This window comes from Falco punctatus (genome assembly GCF_963210335.1).
Source record: "Falco punctatus genome assembly, chromosome: 8".
NCBI lineage: Eukaryota > Metazoa > Chordata > Aves > Falconiformes > Falconidae > Falco > Falco punctatus.
Window position 1 is genome coordinate 22173401 of NC_137588.1, and position 19366 is coordinate 22192766.

The following is a 19366-nucleotide window of genomic DNA, read 5'->3' on the forward strand; positions in this document are numbered from 1 at the left end:
AACTACTATTGATTAGCTTAGCTACTATCCCTTTGTTACAAGGTTTATACAAAATTCAGCAGTGTTAATACAATTGAACTTAATGAGACCTGTGAATGCTTGGCACTATCTCGTTCCTGTTTGCAGCGCTTGCTTATCTCCTCTCATCCGATAAGCTACAAAGCAGGATAATTCCTTTATGAAAGCAGTGGTGAATCTTGGCGCTACAATACTACAGTAAAGGATTTTTGCAGTGCTAAAATGGTGCCTTACACATGGTATTATCACCCACCTGATCCACATTCAGTCTGAAAAAGATGGAGGCCAGAGACCTGGGATGCTTTAGTGGCTGGCCTGAGAGCACCCACCTGCACTGCCCTCCACACGGCCAGCAGTGGTGATGAGCACAAAACCTTTGTGTGTGGGGGTCTGTTTCAGAGCCAGCATTTAGCAGTTTTATCTCTTGTGTTGGCTCTGGGGCAGCAGCCCAGCAGATCTGTGTTAAGGCCTGGGAATCTATTTCTGTAACTTTCTACCAAAAATTCTGGAGAGCCCATGGGCAGCTCATACTGGATTTGGCAGCTATCAGTAAACTAGAGGGGTACCACACAGATACTATTTTTCAATTTTTTCAGCTGGTAGGAATGTAAAACCTTGTAAACTCTCTTTTTAATTCTCTGTAGACAGAATCTTCTGATCCAATGCATCCTAGAATTGCCTTTAAATACTTGGTACTTTCACTGAAATTGTGATAGTAAAGGACAGAGCTAAAGTAATTTACAGATATAATGGATTTAGTGAAGACTGCAGAGCGATTTGCATGCCTAGTATTATTCTAACACTAATTTAGATCTTAGTTCACCTAGATGAAAGAATTTTCATCAAAACTGTTCTGGAGAAGACAAGAACCACTTAGTTTTGTATCTTACAACTGCTGCTGTGTGATCAGATGCTTTTGCAGACTTAAAGCATTTACAGAAAACAGCTTCTTTCTGTCATTATTGCCAGCACTGCCAGTTTTCTAATTGGACTTGAACAATTCTTAGTCCACTTAACACTTTTTTAAACAATTCTTAACACTTTTTACTGTTACCTGCTGTGTAATAGACCACTGTAGCTTGCATCTGCCTCACAGAATATGTTGGTCTATCTTGTTAGACTGAAGATATCAGGGAACACCGTGCGTGGCACTGTTTCAGGTGTGTCATTACAATTCATTCCTCCCTGCTCTTTCTTGCTGTAACTTGTCCATTACTTCCAAACTGGTTATGTAAAACTATTCTGGATTGGTATCTTTAAAATTCTGCATGAATGACTGTGTGCTTGTTCTCAATGGTGGATGAAGTATTTAAATAATGATGGGAGAGGTTGTAGCACAAAAATTGTGCTAAGATTTCAATAGTCAATAATGATTTTAGTTGCTACAGGTTTAGAGTAGCAGGAATGTGAATGCAGATAGCATTGTACTTTGGTACGCTTCATAAAGTTTTCCAGTTCTGTGTCTCACTTTCAGAAGTGGTAGGGCGCACATACGTACAAGTTAAACTTTTCCAGTGTTCCAATGGTGAAACAATCCCAAACTCTCAAGGGCAATGAGTGATGGAAGGGGTGTTTGTGAGATGTTTATATTAATTGTGGTTGTGTGCAGCCTAATAATACACTTTCTGCTCTCCTGCTTGAACAAAATTTTTTCTTGTTGTCCACTGGATATTAAGCAATTTAATGACTTCATGAGCAAGAACAAGGTGATTGCAGAAGTACTTTCAGCCAGCTAAAACTGAGTATGCATCTTATTTTGCTGCTCTGCTTTCTGCCTAAATGGGGCATTTAATTATAGGCATCACATTTGGGAGGAGTTCTTTGGTTTACAGCAGATGCCTGACAATGTCATCTGGAGTTATCTTCTGCCCTGAACAGATAGATGTTGTACTGAAGGTTATAGCAAAGGCTTTGCCCCAGAGGGTTTACCTGTACAATGTAGTTGTTTGTATCCCTATGCATAACAAGAGACCTTCAGGGAGCAAACTTAGCCCAAGTATCTATTGCTGAAGTCAGCTAGAAGGGCCCACAGCTTGCATACAGCTTGGAGAGCAGTACTTTCTCAGTGGTTAATGAAAGGGGTTTTGGCCAAGACTCTGACTGTCTTTCCTCTTTTGTGAGCATTATTGCAATCTGCCTGGACCTCCCATTGTAAACAGCATTTACACAAGCAGTGTTGTCCGAGGTTACTTGGGGAGAGACTTCCTTTCTGCTGCTTGTACTTCTCTCTGCTCCAAGATCATATACACATATGGATGCAATTTCCAGTTACAGTTTTGACATTTAAATGTATAAATGAATCTCAAGCTCCTTCTTGTGCTACTGCTGTTTCTGTCATCTCCATTTCTTCTCTACCAGGATGGTGTTTGTAAGCTTTTTGTTACTTAGTCTCTTCTTGAAAAGCACCCAAAATAGTATTAAATACATCTGAAATTGCTTCACGGTATGTTTCTAGTATGTTTTCAGGACTGTTACGATACTTGGGTTTTTTTAAAGTATTTTGGGTAGAGCCTAGATTGGTATGTGAGATCCAGTTCTAAGAAATAGAGCTCTTTGCTATGACCCCTGTGTTGCCTCATGGAAAGCTAGTGACTGAACATCTTGCAGCTTCCTACCAGGTACATACACCAGCATTGGATCAGCAGGAGCTGCATGGCCCTAGAATCCAAACATGAGAAATCCAGTATGTCTTCTAAGGAAAGGCCAGTTTATCGAAGTCATTTGAAAGTTCTGCTGATGCTTGGTTTTCTGTCTCCTGTGCCCGTAACTGGCCTGGGCAATGTGTGCCTGTTTATATCTCACAACATGTGATGCTTTATTTCTCTGCTAAATGTTATGCTGTTTAATGATTAATTGTTCAGTACCGACAGACTAGATTTAGCAGTGGCAGTGCTTGGATTTTAAGAAGATGCAGCACATTGACTTTGTAAATGTAACATCTGGCTTTTCCTATTTTAACATGTGATAACAATTAAAGAGCCAGTCAGGCTTCTGGGATTTTAAATACCAGATGGGAATTTTATATTCCTTGTATACTGTATCATATCTAGTAAATACTGAAAGAAGTGGTGGCTAACTCACAGAGGACCTTCATTTTTCAACTCACAAATGATTGTGCATTCATTTCTGTTGCTACTTTTAAAATTCTCATGATTGCCTTTGTCCTCACCACCCTAAACCTCGTCCATGTCCAGCATGTCTCCTTATCACTTCTATAACACTTTTTTTTAGGAGCAAGATGCTGCATTCTTCTTTTGTTGGCACTATGGTAGGAGATAAACTTAACAACAAATGACACTAAGGAACTGGGTTGTGTCCAGATCAAGATTTTCATGCTCTCAAGCATTTTAATATCAACACCATTATTTTCAAAATAAATAAGGCATTTAGAGTCTTTACTCTGCATTAGAAAATCAACAATATAAAAGCCAAGGAGGCAAGGCAAACAAAATTTTTAAAAACCTATGATGGACTTCTGATGCTCTCACATAGAAGTCCACTTTGTTTTGTGTTCTTTATCTGTCATGCTTTACAGGCAGCCCAGAAAGGAACCTAAGCAGTCAAGATAAAGTAGCTCTCAGATTCTCCTAAATGGCAACTAAGTTGCAGCAGCCGCTGCACATATGTGTCAACTGCTACATCTACTCTGCAGTGAGAAGAGAAATAATCTGTTCTGATTAAATTACTCTTTAAGATGGGTGGTGTCAGTAGTGGAGATGCTGAGGCATATGTAAGAGTAAGCATGTACAGTCCAATATAACAGCTCATTAGACAGTGGCAATAGTTGATCAGTGCAACTTTCATATTTTCAGGCTTTAGTTAAAGATCTGCATCTCCTTTAATAAGGATACTGCCTAAAGTGGTGGGAAAAGTAATGATCAGAATTTTGATATGAATAGAACCCCAAATATATTAATTTAGATTTGAACATGTTTAGATGTAAAAATGTTGCTTTAATTTTTTAAAATAAGCATTTTAAAAGCTCTGAAATACTTGGTTAAATAGATCTTATTTTTTATTTCTTATCATGATTAGAAATGTAAACATTCAATAGCTGGAGAAAGAGTGCCTGTTCACCTGGGATTTACAGCTCACTACTGCAGTCTCAGAAATTAAGATGCTCATCTGAGCTCCAAACCCTTAAATCTTTGCTTTTGTCTTCTAATGTGTAAGGACATTCCTTTGAAAATACCAGATCACATAAACTGCATAATATTAGCACTGAATTCCCTGTATAAAGAACAGTAGTCTAGAATTGTCAGACTACAATCCCTGTTCCTCATGATAAATCAGCTGCATAGCCATTAAGTTGTTATAGTATCATACAGTTAAGCGATTAAAATAAAAAATAAAGTTGTGTTATCTGACATTTTCAAACGTTGGTTTTGATGGACAATATGAAAACAGGAATAGTGAAAAAAAGTTTTACATTCCTCCCATTTCACTGACCTTCATCCTTATTTCTAGCTTTTCTGCTCAAATATCAAAAGATCTAGTGTAATAAAGGATGACAGGAAGCACATCTGACAAAACTATCTCTTAAGTCTTGTTGAATAAAACATTCAGTGGAAATGCTTCTTAGAGCCAGCAGGTTAGCATTAAAAGTGTAATGGTTTTAAAGGAAGCCTGAACACCCTTTGATAAATGACAGCTCCAGATTTTAAAATTAAGATTTGAGATCAAGATGCTGCTGAAGTTACTAGAAGAAACATATCCAACAGTTGCATAATGCACATGCTCATGACAATACTGTTTGTCAGAAAATCACCCACATCAGTGATCTAATGCTGATGATACTGGCACATGTTATGTAAAGTAGAAGCCCTGATCATATTGTCAGTCACACAGCCAGGGTTCCTGCCCTTCTTTTTTGTACAAAAAATTCCCCTTTCAAATTTCGCTAGCATAGTTCGAGGGACCAGTTTGTCTGAGCTCTGAATTAACAGTTGTTTCCATTTCCTTGAAAAGTAAATCAGAAAAAAAAAACAGTCCATAAAAGCTATTTTATTTTGCTTATTTTTTATCAATATTAACCATGCTAAATACTGAAAATACTGAAGGCTTATATTTTAGCTAAGCTATTAGAGACAAATTCTCAAAACTACACATACATGTTGGAGACTAATAGAAGAGTGTAAATTGCAGGCAATTATTTTGACATATTTGCACATGCTTCACACATGGCATTTTTGCATACCAGATTTGGAAAACGATGGACACAGCACAAGCTGAAGTTGACTTCTGCTGTGAACGTTAGTGTGTTTGCACAACTTTTTTAGCATTCTCCAGCCTCCCTAAAGTCACACCACCAGGGAATATTGTCTCCTTCAAGCTCTGATGCCATCAGAAGAACCTGTTCTTTAAGGGTAATTATGAATGCATAATCCTTTTTCTGTGCTACATACATGGTTTGTTCAACTACTTTGAATTGCTATTAGTATTTTTTCCAAATTGAATTGAACAATACAGATATTTTTTTTTTAATGCTATATACAGATACTTACAGTGTAAGAGTACTAAAATGGGCTTCTTGCCATTATTTTTTGCTCAGGCAGCATTCAAGGAGGATCAGGGTCATTGGAATGACAATGAATGTCTCGTCATCACTTCACTCATTTTACATTTCTCTTGGAAAAGTTATCTTTCTTGGAATCATCTTTCCTCTACATTTCAAAAAAGGATATCAATAAAACTTGGAAATTTGAATGTAGATTTCAGTGACCTATGTTTAAAAAAGTGAAATCAAGTCCAGTCATCAGGCAATACTGGCCAAAAGTGTCTTCTGTTTGGCTTCTTGATAACAGAGCTTCAAGATAAAATAAACAGAACATTGCTGAAGTTGAAAGATACGGTTTTAGATTTAGAATGATTTTACAACTTCAAAAGAAAATGCCTCATTTTACTCTTTAAAGCTCTGGTACCAGGTAATTATCTAAAAGTTGGGCTATTTCTTATTCAAAGACATTTCTGGTCTCACTATCCTTGTGCAGGCACAACTCCTATTGGAGTCATCCTGAACTTTGCTTCTGTGACTAGTATGGGTTTGAATGAGATGCTGAGATTTCCAGGAGGCTCATTGTTACACTTGTTATGCTTTGCTGTATCTGCTGTTCCACTTATCCTTTATTGTGGCAAAACTACTGCCCAGTTTTCTTTTGTTCCAAAAATCTATTCATTCTATTTTAAGAGAACAAAAACAGAGGGGAGAAAAATATCTGTATTAAAGGAAATGAATATTTGTGTCTCAGGGAATACTTCCTTTTAAAAGTCCCTTAAGAAACTTCAGTAAAGTAAAACCTGAGAAACATTCTGGGTGGACTGCAGTGTATAAATATCTCTATTTTGACCCAATCTATTTTAAGGAAGCCCATTAACAAGTATATAATTCGTCTGACTTTTGCATTAGTATAAAACAGCAGGCAAATTAACTAGATGCTGAGTATATTTAAATTATAATTTCTCCTGGCAGTAGATCATACAGTGAAATAATTTTTCCAGAGATCCCTCTCCCTGCCTTCTAACAACCTGCTGTTTCTTGCCAATGTTGTCATCAGAAAGTTCTTACAAAATAAAATATACTAAATAAAGCAGACATTAGCCAAGAAATAGTTGCAAAAGCTGCTACAATAAATGTTCCCTATCATGGAGTGGCCCACACAGATAGCATTTATAAGGTGCAAAAAGCTTCATCCAGTGCATCAGATGTCCCTGGGAACTCTTTAGACAAAATGAAACAAACTTTATGCACTGAGTGAATTTGTTAAAATATGTGAGAACAGACATAAGTGTATAGTTGTGAGACTGCAGCTTCATCTGTAACAGTTCATCTTGCATGGAAGATGAACTTAGAAAAGAAGTTTCTTAGGGCTCTTGGATACATATAATGTATTCAATAGATACTGGTTTTCATTGCACATTGCAGTTTTCTGTATAATACACCATCAGTGTTCCAAGGACGATAATTAATTTGTTATCTGTCAAGTTTATCCCACAGGACCTAATCATCTCCCTTTTTTGCTAGCATTCCCTTCTTCTCTAAAGGTGCTTTTTCTCTCAGATTTTATAAACAATTACCATAATTAATTTAAACATGGAGATTTGTTTGAAACTGCCCTTAGGCTGAAGTCTGTGGTTTGTTTTTCAGACCTTGCTGGTGTTGCATGCCTAAACCTATGTCTGTTCTTTTGTCTGCTATATAATATTTTCTTACAAAAAGCACTACCTCTCCCTACAAACTGAGTCTTACTTACAAAATTCATTAATTAGTTTCCATTATCCTTCCTACCTTGTATGTTTTAATCTGTACATAGAGTTTTACGTAACCTGCTTGGCTGTGTGTTTTTTCTTTAGACTCTGAGATTTAAGTTCAGGGATATAGCTTGATTAATAGGATCTCATTTGATAAAATGCCAGCAGGTAGTACAGGACATAAATAGTAGAAATAATTGTCCACAAACATTTAGTAATTAAAATATATCTCCAGTACTTATTTAGAACATTTTTTTTTCAAATCTTCTATTTTGATCTAAAGGTTCTCTTTCTATTTGACTTCTGCTCCTCCAACCTGTGAAGTTAAGCACTGAAAGTTCTGCTGCTTCCAGGAGGTCAAGGGGAGATGCGTCACCAGCTAGAAGTCAGGCTGAGTGGTTTTAGATGCTACGAGCTACTAATTTGATGAACCTCCATATAGGGCAGGTGTAATAGGCTGTTTGTTTAATGTTCCCTGGCTTGCAATGTCCTTGCCATATCTGAACAGAGCACTGACATTTTTGTCATCAAGTTTTAGTTTAGAATCTCAAACTTGAAGTAGTTTGAAACAAATGATTTTGTGAACTTTATGACAGTGATTAAAGAGAAAACAAGTTCTACCCTCTCCAGAACATGAATGACAGACCCAATGACACATCTTCCATATAAGAAATAAGATTAAGCACTTTGAAAGCCAAGGCATTTCAATAGAAGTGAAATTGAGCTTTTCGGAGCAGACTATCCAATCACCTCACATAGCAGGGAAATAACTCTGCTCAGTGATTTTATAATGTGGAATGTTTTTGCAGTGCTATTGCAAACTGTGTATCATCCTGAAGCGCAAACCACCATTCGCTTGCTATAGAAATGACCCTATTCAGGGCAGCTGTACAAGTGAAAAATCTGCACATAGATTGCCAAATAGAGTAGTACAAATTCTATGCAGTAGCTGTGCTTATTAAACATTTCAGTTTTGTGACATACACTTCTTTAATGATGCTCATGTTGTTATTTCGATAATAGATTACATCCAATCACTTCAGGATTTTACCAGTTTGCAAAAATATCAGAAAATGTAATTTATCATGCACTTGCAGTCAGCAGTAGTGAGTTGACAGGCATTTCCTCCTTCTACAATCTTTTGGGTCACTTTTACCATTTGGTCATGAATTTCGGAAGAGACATGCCAGGCCATTCTCCACTTTTCCCACAACTGTGCTGGCAATGATTGCTACCTCTGTCAAAGGGGGATAGAACAACGTTCATTTTCTCAAGAATCAAAATTGGAGTCCTACTTTATCAAATTGCAACCTGTTTTTGCACCTCACACCAATCAGCACTATGCTGGAGCAAAATTCAGTGACCAACCTTCACCGAGTATGCTTCCCAAGCCAATAAGCCTCTGGGTACCTGTTTCTTTTAAACCTTCTGATAAAGAAATAATGGCATTTCAGCATACAACATTCTTAATAGTCCAGGATTGAGATGTAATTTTACATATTTTTAAAGTTTTTGTATTTTTAAAAATTTTGTCGTCCTTTTCTGGGCCAGGCAGTTTTGCAGGATGGAAAGAAAGGAGGATATGGCTATGTAGTTACTTGTTTTTACTTTCTAACTTGCTGGTAAGAAAGTGTTGTTGCCTTTCGGAATACAGAACTATGCTTGTTTTTGGCAAAGGCTGCAAAGTTGGGAGACTTCAGGAAGCTGTGGAGTATGTTTATTTACTGTTTCTCAGACAGACCTGGACTTTCTCTGTTTCCTTCTCATGGTCGTTGCGAATGGGTGCAGCCCCAACCATGTGGCTCCAATATGGAGCACAGGCAGGGAAATCTTCACGTCTGCCAGCAAAACGCTCTTTTGCCCTAACCAGTTGAGGCTGTCTCTTACAGTTGACTTGTCCTTAATGTGACCTGCTTTATTCCTCTGATTCTGCCTGAGAAAAATGGGTCCAAATTCTGCATGTATTATCTAAAGCAATTTGAATATTTGTTTCACATTATCATTGGAGCCTTACTTATCAGCTGTTTTTAATCCTCTGCAAAATCCTCTATGGTATAATAGAAAGCATAGGGAAAAGAACAAAGTAATCTAAATCTCCATGTGAATTTGTATCAGTGATGTAGTATAGGCAAAGGACAAATCCCCAAAGCTGTGGATCCCAAATTACAGGACTTGCCTTACCTATGTTGGAGCAGCATGAGCTATCAAGCCTGCAGCTGTCCTCTGCACCACTGCCATTGGCTCACAGAGCAGAAATTACATTTGCTTTGAGCCCCTCCTAAAGTTTGATTCCCAAAGGGGTCTTCACCCTGCAGCATGGTGGGTGAAACAGCTCTTTTCTTGCTTCTCACTCTCATGCCGTGCTTTCCTGTGCCCCTCTCGGAAAGCACCAGCTAAATAGATGTCTGTGTCGGGAAGGGAGAGGGATGTTCCCTGTGAGTAGCTTTTCTCAGATTTCCCATCATCAAAGCCTGACAGAGACTTCATTATTTATAATTACTGTAATTTTGTGTTGCCAAGTTGTAATGCAAAATGCCTATGCAGATATTTTTGTATGTCTACAGTATTGTCTGGCAGTTGGGTCTTTGTAAAGATGAAACTCATGAATTCTGGGTGATTTTATGAAACCGTTATATTGTGACTGCTTTGAGAGGGATGTGATCCATGATATGCTGTTAAGGCAGTGTCATGCCTCCCTCAGAACAGGACTGAGGGCTGGGTGAAAAGGAGGTGAAATAGCTGCTGGACATGCTCTTCAAAACATGGGTGCAGGGATGTGAAAAGATTGCTTGCAAAGCCTGAAGCAGCTATATCCTTTCATTGGAGTTGCAGCAAGCCTAAATTTCACTCATTATTTAGTGCTCTAAAACTTGCTTTGAAACACTGCTTTATTGGTTAATTATATAGCGTGCCTTTATAAAAAATGTTTCCAAACAAGGTCATGAGATTTCCTTTTACTTTACCTGATTTAAATTAAACAGCAGAACCATAACATGTGGTAGCTATCTCTTAACCTAAAGCATGGTGCTATGGTTGTGTATTATTATTTTTCATTAACTTGATGGTTTGGTGAGTACCAATTGGAAATGTTAACAAATGAAATATACTAAAGCAGAACTCAGTTAAATGCAATATATTATTCCTGCTCCTTTGACCAAATTTATCTTTGTGCTCTAATGTAATAGGATCAGCCTTGACCTTTCACTTCAGAATGCTGTCATTGTATTGTAAATAGGAAACACAGCGGTCTATATACATACTATAATTGCAGTTAGACTTGACTTGGTCTCATGCTGCCATATTTCGCTGAAGTCAATGAGGTTACATGGTTAAGCGAAAGCAAAATGTACTCCTTCCATTTAAATTAAAATGGCAAATTACAGCTGAGTGCTTCTGGGAACATAGTGAAAGTAGCAATAAAATTAAATTATAATTTATGCATTGATCTGCAATAGGAAGCTTTGAGCACTCAGGAATTTTAGAGAAAATTGCAGCTACTCTGTTGAAATTTGGGGTCTGTTTCTTCATTGCATCTTCATTGCATTGTTACAGGTCATTACAGAACTTGAGATCTGGTACTGCTTCTCACACAAGAGGAAAGCAGTTTTTGTTTACTGCCCAAAGTAAAAGCGTGTCAGACTAATTTTTCCCAGAGAGAATTAAAAAAAAAAAAAGTTAAAGGGAATAAAATTATTTTTTGTAAAATTGTGTCTTTTTGAACAGGGATATGGGCTGAAGTTAACAACATTTAATAATAAATTACCAGAACAGCGACATTATCATCATAATCACGGTCATGATTATTTTAACTCAGAATGGAAAGGGTCCTCCCTCCTAGTGGGAGGACAACAGCCAGCTGGAGTTACACGAGTCAGTACACATTCATTTGCAATACATGAGCACACAAGATAGCTTTTTCCTATCTCAGCTTTTCCCATTCGTACTATGGTACTTTCTGATGTCACACTTTGAAAAAAATGGAAGATTATATCCTCAGATTGTAGCACCTTATCCAAGTGTGAAAAATCACCTACATGTACATTTTCAAGATGAGCTCTGAGGGTATTTACTACTTTTTTTCTTTTCTTCTTTTTTTCCTTCTCAGAAGTACAGAGCAACAGCAGTAGTTGTGATTTCTTAGGCACTCCAAAGAAGTGACTAGTTCTTTAAACCCGCTAGACCTGTCTCCTGGGTCAGAGTTGGATTTTAGACTGATTTTTTTTTTTTATTACTGCTGAAGTTTAAATTTAGTGGGGTAGATGCTGCATCCTGTGCTGGGGCAGTAAAGACAATAACCTTATGACAAAGTGGAGAAGGCTTAGACAGCCTCTAGGAAGTGGTGCTTGGCAGCAGTATGGAGCTGGCAGTGTCCAAGGGACAGATAATGCTCTGGGGCATGTGTGAGTTATAGCAAGCAAGGGAAGTCGCGAGATGAGGACTTTGCGTAGATCTCAGAAACTCAGAGAGTTTGGTGTAAGGTATAGCTTATGGTAAAACAAGCTGAGATATGAGGATGGATTGGTGATTGTCAGTAGAAAAGCATGATTATGTCATCTTCATGAGCTTATTTTTACATACGAAAAATATCTAGTTTTAAATATCAGTGTAATATTTCTGCAGAAGTGAATATTATACATAGAAAGAACTTGTACAGATCATCTGCACTGACTCACCCCTCCATAAGTAACTACTACTAATACCATCTTGTGGGACCTTTCAGTCAGTGGGTGGGTGTGTGGCATTGCCCCAGGTTTTGAATATACAAAAAGTGGAACATGGTGCCCTTTGGCTCTGATCACTCTGATCCTGTGCTCTTGGCAGTTGTGTGCGCCTTTCTGAATGCATGCTGGAGAAATATGGTTTTGTACTGGCAACTTCCATAGAGGAAATAAATGCCCCCAGCTATGGCTCTGCTTTTCACCTCACAGAGAGCAAACGTAGGCTGGTTAAATGGATCAAAGGAAAAATGTAGCTTGGCCACAAGAAAAATAAGTTCTAGAATTGATTGGGTCAAGAGGAGCTCAGGGACACCTGCTTGGATGAAAATGGAATGGCATTCACAACAGAGACAGGAAATCTGATCTAACATGGCTAAAACAACTCATGAGCCTCAGAGATGCAAGTTGGAACTAAAGTTAGAAGCAAATGTGAATAGCTTAAGCTGTGGAGGACCAACATGTGTATGGTCAGGGGCCATGTTCATTCCCAGGCAGGTAGACAGGCCAAACCACTATAGTTACATTTCCCATGAATAGCAGCTTTCCTAGGAAACCCTGCTTGATGCAACTAAATTCTTGGTTTCTCTGGCTGGCTTTCTTAGCTGACCTCTCCACCCAGCAGCCAAATCTGGCAGGCTCATAAGTCAGGTCAGGCTACTGGACTGATTTGTTCACCATCATTAGTTGAAATGAGTGTGAATTTGTGAGATGATGTGAAGCAACAGCAATAAAGCCAGCCACATCCTCCTATACATTCAAGATGTAGGAAATCATGGATTAAAGTTGCAGTTTTCCAGGAAAGCTCTTATATTCTTTCAGCCGCATTCTGCAAAGATAACTGAGCAATATATTCTTTACACACTAAAAGCAAACCAGAGCACTGTTGACAGTATAACAAAAAATTTTAAATCAGTTACTATGCCCATAATACCAAGTATGCCCTTTATGTCCCTCTTCCCCATACTAACATTTATATCTTTTTCTACAAGTGCTCAGATTCAAGTCCCCATAGGATTCTCCTAGCAGGCAGAAATCCATACAGCTGCTTCTTGCAGTTACTAGTAAACAAGTTGTATTGGTCATGGGACACTGGCCAGCGAGCAGGGTGGTTAAGTGTATTGTGAGTTACAGTCCCCATTTATGACCTTGTGGGAGGACCACAGCCACCTCGAACAAATTAGAGCAAACAGCTTTAAGGTGTTCCAGAGATGGGGCAGAAAATCAGGGCCCACTCAATGGTGGTGTGGCTGCAGAGAAACCTCAGTGATGTCAGTTCCCTCAAGTATCAGCAACCTCAGATTTCATCTAACAGGTACCTGCTTTGCACAGCAATAAATAAGTAACACAAGGGAGGGAAAAACCAGGCATACTGACCCCAGCTTGTAAATTGCACCGGTACAAAAGAGAGTAAAGAGTAAAGGATTAGCCCATGCACATTAGTAGCCCATGCATACGAGCAGGAGGACAATGTGAGTCACTGAAGCTATGGTTAGCTACTTGTATAACGTATTTTGGTGTGATGTATGCGTATGTATGTACCTATGGAAAAAACTCTCCCTTTCTGTAAGTATATAAATATACGTGGTTTATTTTCAACTTCAACTGATATATTTTTCCTAACAAGGATTTTAATGAGCCCACAGAAAATGTTCACTTTTCAGAAAGCCTGTGATTATTAGAATGGTTTTCTCTGAAATAATCTGCAGAAACAGATCTTGACCTCATTTTCCAGACCTTGGACAAAATGAAACTGAAGCAGTTGACAGCTACATAGTAAATGACAACATTGCACAATAATTTATTAGTTAATGTTGCCTACTTGGTGATGACTGTCCTTGTACCTTAGGGTTATTTGTGTTTTTCTGTTATCTACATATTCCATTTAATTGTTACAAACATGCTGATAATATTATGTAAGTTGCTCTAGTCATATAAAATTTATATTTTATTTTATTTTTGTGGAGCTGTTAATTAATTTTCTATTCAGGTTCAGTGGGCCAGCAGGAAAGAACGGTTCTGGTTTTCATTTATTTTGAAGTAAGATTCCTGAGGGCTGGATTCAATAATACAATTCATTTGTCTTAAGCACTGCAAAGGCTCGTGACAAAGCCCTAAAAATCAATTTTTTGAGAGACAGAGAGAAGTTGTGTAGCTGTACACAGGTTTTAGCAGTCCAGAAGAGTGAGTTTTTTTTTTTTTAACCAGTCTTTAATGAGTATAGATTTGTTTGTTTTAAAAGGATGATAATCAAGTATTTAAGGCTCTAGACATAGATCCTGTATGCAGAAAAAATGGAAGATGTTTAGAAGATCAAATAGGAATATATTCCTGAATTTAAAATTAAATCACACCAAAGCAGATTGATTAGAATTTAAGATCTCTCTGACAGAGCTTGAAATAAAACCAGGACTAGAATGTGACATTCGCTAGAAATCGTTTAGTGCTGACTAAATGCAAAGTATGACTGGCATTTCTGTGAAAAAATTAATTTGGAACTGAACTGAGGGATAATTTGAAAGGCTGATAGAACAGCACACACGCAAAAATGGAAGGGAAAAAAAAAAGATAATTTCGTTTTGATGGCATTGCCTTGAATTCAGGCAGCTCCCTGGTAGTGTGAGGCCAGGGACAGGGTGGCCTCTGTTCCTGCCACAGGGCCTGGGCAGGTGAGGTCCCATGGGCTAGAGAGCCAGCCCCGGGGAGGCCTGTGTCAGGCCTCTGGCCTGCTCGGGGGACAGGGACGGGGAGCCCTGAGCAGGTGCTGATGGTGGCAGCCATCTTGGGAGCCCCGTGAGGCGCTTGGGCCTCCTGGCGCTTGGTTGCCAGTACAGCGAGTTCCCATCTTGCCAGGTTTCATCAAATTATAATGGTTTATAAAGTTACTCGTGTGTGAAATCATTTCCAGATTTGTGATGCAAGTTTAGGAACGAAAATGAGGCTTGGGGTCCTTATTCAGCCCTTTCCACAGCCAGAGAAATTGTCCTGAGACAGGCTGACTGTAGGTTTGAGTAAGGCCTGACTTTAATAATCACGAAAAGTAAACAGGGAAAGTGTTATGAATAATACTATGCAAAACACAATGAAGGAATTGAAGTATGTTTCTGATTTGCAATACAACAGGGAATATATCAAAGGATCCTGTTTCATTTTGCTTCTGTGGAACAAAGTCTGAGTGTTCAGTATGTGTATTATTTATATTCTAAATAAGTCCTTAAAATGTTAACACTGAAGTGGATTTGTTTGAACAGAATAGAGATACATTCAGTTTATTGGAAGACTTGACAATATTGAGTGATAACAAAGCTGAAAAATAATTTAAGTAGACTTTTATTAAACACAAGAGAACTAATCCGTGTTTCAAAATATATTTGCATGGGTTTGAAGGAACTTCTGTGATTGAAAGATGGTGAAAAAGAGGCTTAAAAGTAAAGAATTATATGGCAGCGAGACTTTAAAAAGACATTAGGAATTTAATCCTATAAATCCTGTAAGAGTTATAGGGCAGGACTTGAGCTGATAAAAAGTTTTTGTGGCCCATTCAAGTAGTTCTCCTTTATTTACCATGGAGGTCTGAAGATTTGTGTTTTCAAATTGCATTCCTATATTAAAAAATCATCTCTGAATGGAAGTCTGTGAGGTTCACATAAATGCAGGTTATATGACACTGCTGTCCCCCCTTCTACCTGCCCAGCTGTCTGGTGTAACACCCAGTGCTGAAGACAAGGGACTGTACAAGAGCCAGTACTGGAGAGCAGGTAGGGTGATAGACAACAGTACCATTTTAAAGGCAGAGAAAACTTCAGAAAAAATGGTGCAACACTTTCAAACCATGAGTTTACATGCAAGAAAGCATCCTTCCCTGTTTTCATCCCCCTGTTCAGCTCGTCAGCCTCAGCACAGAAAATCTCTTGCTGGACGTGTGAGATGGAGGGAGAGTTGTGTCACTATGCCACCCAGCTAGCTGTGTGCAGGGAGATCTGCCTGGCAGGGGTAGAAAGCCTTTTGTTGCCCCTCATGTATAACAATGATATGTTAGACTTCCTATATATGTCCTTGTGATATGCACTTGCCTAAGTCCTCAAAAAGGTTTGACAACCCTTCAGCTTGTTGAAAAGTTAGTATTACTGTGGCCTGTTTTATGAAATGGATCTCTGTGGCTGTCTCTCACTTTTGTAAATCTGCTCACTGATCTCTATGAAACAAATGTTCATTTAAGAGCAAAAGTAAACCAATTTAAGTACAGACTCTTTTGCTATAGGGACTTCATAACGAAGGTGAGACGCTACTTTTGCTTCCATGTCACTGTCTTTTAAGTGAGATGGATACCATCTAAAAGTTGACATTTAGCAATATATTATTTGCTGAATTATTAGTGAGTTTGCTCCCTGTTCTTTTATTAATTTTAGGGTGCTAACTGCTAGCAAATTCTCTTTTTTTTTTTATTAATGATGATGGAACTTTTAATCTTACAAAGAAACTTGAGTTGTAGTATTACACGGAATTACGAATAGATACTAATACCTGACATTTTACTTTGTCTAAAAAGTAGCTAAAAGTGAAATTCATTCAATGTATTTCATCCTAGTTATGACTGGAGCTTGTGGAATTAATAATTTATGTGATTAATGTAGTCTTTTTCTGTTTGTTCAATATCAATAATTAGATCATGATTTCTTACCAGTGTTTATTTGCCAAAATGTCTTCTGAGCTTTTATCCCAAAGAAGGATTGCAAATTTTAAAAAATTACACTGTGCTACTTAGTTGTGCCTGTTCAGATAAGAAAAACAGTAGAGCTTTATTTTATTCATTGGATAAGTTCACAAGTGTTTTCAGAACAGGTTTGCATGTGCGAATTTACTGTTCTATTTCTATGAATTCTCATACATTCAATTTTGAAACTTATGGATACTGACTGCAGTTTCATAACTTCTGGTAGGTTTGGGGATAAGCTGACTCAGTAGTTACACAATGAAAAAGGCTGAGAATAGAAAAGTCAATTTACATAAAGAATATAGGGTAGGAGAAATTTGTTTTCTGTTTGTGCCAACAAAACTCAAGTACCTGAATATTCTAAAAAGAAAATGCTAAGCAGTCTGGAGAAAATAAAGTACATGATTTAGAACCTACAATATAGAACTGGTACTTTTCTAGTTAAATTAAGGGGGGTTGGGGTGGGGCGGGGGCAGGAAGGGCAATAAATATGATACTGGAGACTGAACATTTATTTAGTCATCCCTTAATATTAAAAGTGAAGAAATTCTGGAGATATAATGCAGAAAATGTGAATTTAAAAAAGGATGAATTACTGTAACCATTACAAATTTGACAGAGTACTGAATGCATTTTATAAATTGATTGTAAGTTCTCTGTTGAGTACAAGGGGGATGTTCTTGTCTCCCTTGTCTGGTGACTTTTCTTCTTTTTAGGAGAGGTGTTTTTGTATTATTTTTCCTCCTGTGTAATTTAGCAGTTGGGTCTCTGACACAACCCTGACAAACTTGAACAACTTTACAATATGGTATGAATAATAATATATTTAACAGTTGCAGAAGTATAATGAGGCTGGTTCTTTGTTGCTGGTTTTGCAATACTTTAAATTAGGAATCCTTACCTAAATTAGAGATAGGAGGGAAAAAAAAAGGCTATTATAACCTAGGCCCTGCAATATCTGTTATTACAGATAACAAGTTGGGGTGTTTATTTTTGCAGAAGGTCTATATTACAGGGGATCTTGCAGTGATGCTTGACAACAGCTTGAAAATGGATCTGCTGGGACATTTTTGATCTGGAACTGTGCTGACAATCAGGTTGCTCTGTCTGTGGGATTTTACCCTGTGTTTCTAAACAAAACTCTTCTATTTCTTAGGCCCAGCCAGCATGGGTTTATGAAATGCAAGTCCTGCTTGACAAACCTGATCTCCTTCTGTGAAAAGATGACCCACCTAGTGGATGAGGGAAAGGCTGTGGATGTTGTCTCCCTGGACCTTAGCAAAGCCTTTGACACCTTCTCCTGAAGAAACTGGCTTCTCATGGCTTGGACAGCCCCATGCAATGCTACAGGCTCGGGGAAGAGTGACTGGAAAGCTGCCTGGTGGAAAAGGACCTGGGGGTGCTGGTTGACAGCTGGCTGAACATGAGCCAGTAGTGTGCCCAGGTGGCCAAGAAGCCCAAGAGCATCCTGGCTTGTATCAGAAACAGTGTGGCCAGTGGGGCAAAGGAAGTGATCACCCCCCTTTACCTGGCACTGGTGAGGCTGCACCTCAAATCTCGTGTTCAGTTTTGGGCCCCTCACTTCAAAAGGGACATGGATGTGCTGGAGCATGTCCAGGGAAGGGCCACAAAGCTGGTGAGGGTCCTGGAGCACAGGTCTTATGACGAACGGCTGAGGGAACTGGGGTAGTTTGATGTGGAGAGGCGGAGGCTCAGAGGGGACTTTATGGCTCTCTACAATGGCCTGAAAGGAGGCTGTAGGTATGTAGGAGGAGGTCTTTTCTCCCAGGTAGCAAGCAACAAGGTAAGAGAAAATGGCCTCAAATTGCACCAGGGGAGGTTTAGGTTGGATATTGGAAAAAAAAATTACCAAAGCAGTTGTCATGGACATGGTTTAGAGAGATTCGGCAGTCCTGGGTTAATGGTTGAACTTGATGACCTTAAAGGTTTTTTCCAACCTGAATGATTCTATGATTCTAGCCATTTTAGAAATGTATGATGCTTTTTGCATAAATATTTCATTAAACATTTATTTGCCATGCAAAAATTCAAGGAAGTTAACTTTTTTTTTTTTTTTTTTTACTCTCCACTCAGGTGTAATATGAATCAGCAATTCTACATGTCTTATATGGAGTCGTGAGACATGCTGATCACAGACCTCTGACTTTGCCTGTGAACATCATCTAAAGGACACAGTGAGGAGAAGGACACTTCACAGACAGGACACCTTTAACTTCCTCAGGCCCCACTTCATATAGGAAGATCTTAAGCATCAGGTGAGCCTGACTATTATACTATCAGAGAGATATATCACAATTAAGACGACCAGAACAAATGCAGCTGTTTCCTGGTCAATGAAGCATGAGATTAAAAGCTGATGTCCAAATGTGAGAATCCAATTAGGAAGTGACTTATGTCTACAGTACAAAAGTAAAATACTGCTATTTGTGTTACATATTCTAGCACAGCATTATTCCTATTCTCATAGATTATAGAAGAATTTATTATGAGTAATTAAGTACATATCTGGAATAACAATATATGGTGTTATAAAGAAATGGCATATGAGTAATGCAGTATAGAAGTGGTGCTTTTTCTTCTGCGTCATGTTGTTTTCCACACTGAACGTTATACACCAAAGCCTTTAGTAGTGTAAGTTATGGATACTGAC

At 38.3% G+C, this 19366-nt stretch overlaps 1 protein-coding gene across 7 annotated transcripts in view; it reads right to left on the reverse strand.

Annotated features, from left to right (window-relative positions):
* B3GALT1 (beta-1,3-galactosyltransferase 1) overlaps positions 1-19366 on the reverse strand; it is a 215569-nt gene that overhangs the window by 25755 nt on the left and 170448 nt on the right. For 2 of the 7 annotated variants that reach the window (XM_080399033.1, XM_080399036.1), the window contains one exon: positions 1-19366. This exon is cut by the window's left edge and continues 25755 nt beyond it; it is cut by the window's right edge and continues 21982 nt beyond it. The exons of 4 other annotated variants lie outside the window; for them this stretch is intronic. The gene's annotated coding sequence lies outside the window, so the exon portion shown is untranslated. One more of the 7 variants, XM_080399035.1, reaches the window with a different exon arrangement.